The sequence below is a fragment of the Trachurus japonicus genome, chromosome 18, assembly GCF_045865225.1.
Source record: "Trachurus japonicus isolate A0001 chromosome 18, Traja_1.0".
In the NCBI taxonomy this organism is placed as follows: Eukaryota; Metazoa; Chordata; class Actinopteri; order Carangiformes; family Carangidae; genus Trachurus; species Trachurus japonicus.
Window position 1 is genome coordinate 25,230,728 of NC_140924.1, and position 1,447 is coordinate 25,232,174.

A 1,447-nucleotide genomic window follows, 5' to 3' on the forward strand; every position below is an offset into this window, starting at 1 on the left:
AAATGTGTCTATGTAGGCTATAGTATGCCTATTCCTTTTTTGTCTACCACACTGTCAATTTGTGGATCTTTCTGTAAGATGTGCAAAGTTACAGATGGATTTAAAGATTTCGGCTATAGTGCATAAAATAGGAGAATATGATGTCAGAAAACAGGCATATAAAATGTATAGACATAGGTGAAATAGCCTATATATAAACATCATGTCATCTATAGGCTATTTGTGTCCCATCAGTAAGGCACGTGTATCACTAAAGGCTAGAAAAAGAATAGTAGTCTGACAGGTGACCTGTCTCCATCTAAAACCGAGATTCAAAGATGATCTTTTCTTTTTTTACTACTAGGTTGAATTTAGGAATGGGAAAACTATTCACAACATGCACAGAGGGGTGATGGAGCTGCATGTGTTTCATTTTCTCCACTGCAGCTGACATTACTGCCACATTCACAAAAACATCCGTTATCCCAGTGTTTTAGTCTGCTACTAAAAGACACATTGAGCGATGTGTTCGGCTGATAAAAAGAATCGCAGGTCTGCCGTGCGGCACACAGAGTGACTCATCTCTGCCGGGACTCGAACCCGGAGCCTCTGGATTAGAAGTCCAGCGCGCTATTCCATTGCGCCACAGAGACTGCGCCAGCGTTTCGTAGGTCTGGCCCCGTTTACATCCTTCACATCCTCTCATATCGCTGCTCTCTGCATCCCCGCAGCATCAGGACCAGTCTGAGCCGACATGTTTGCTGTTCCCCGCTCTGACCGCCAGAGGGCGCTGTTGCCTTACACCAGAGTGGGAGGCGCCTGGGAGGTGCGTCAAGGTAGCTGGGATGCAACAGGAAGTGCGGAATAGGGGATTTACCAAAATAAAAGTTCGGCATAAATGTTGTAAGCGGAGGCGGACTATTTTGAAAGTGCGCCACCAGGAAGCTGTGTTAATGCTAGTCGCTTAATTGTGTCTATCGGAGCTTTGTAGCTTATTCCATTAGGTTTTCTCAGTGAATTGTTGAATTTGAAGGTGAGTCGACGAATTTAAGCGAAATAAGAATGATGACACTTAATCATTTATAGACATGTTGAGCCAATTTACTAAAGAATAAGCAAAAAAACAAACAAACGCCTATTTAAGAGGATTAACAGCGAGTGATGCTTGATTTCCCCGTTAGAAATAGCTTGGTTAAGTCGTGTCAGGTGTTAGCCTATATATGGTCACATTTATTTATTCATTCATCATTGAATCATTGTCACCCTGGTTTCACATCTGGGCCGGTCGAGGTCCTGTGTGGAAATAGTGCAGGACTCGCTGTGCGGAGTGATACCATGGTGACAAGTAGGAGTTACACCAAGATTGCATCAGATAACTGATTACACACACCTCCCTTCCCTCACCCCTACACACACCTCACACACCTTCTTTAACTCAGCCGTCTGTCTTCTCTTCATGTCAAGGACA

General features: G+C 43.9%; 1 non-coding gene across 1 annotated transcript; it reads right to left on the bottom strand.

Annotated features, from left to right (window-relative positions):
• Positions 1-558: 558 nt before the first annotated feature.
• Positions 559-632, bottom strand: trnar-ucu (transfer RNA arginine (anticodon UCU)). The gene has a single exon. It is a non-coding gene; the product is annotated as a tRNA-Arg (tRNA).
• Between the last annotated feature and the right edge of the window lie 815 nt (positions 633-1,447).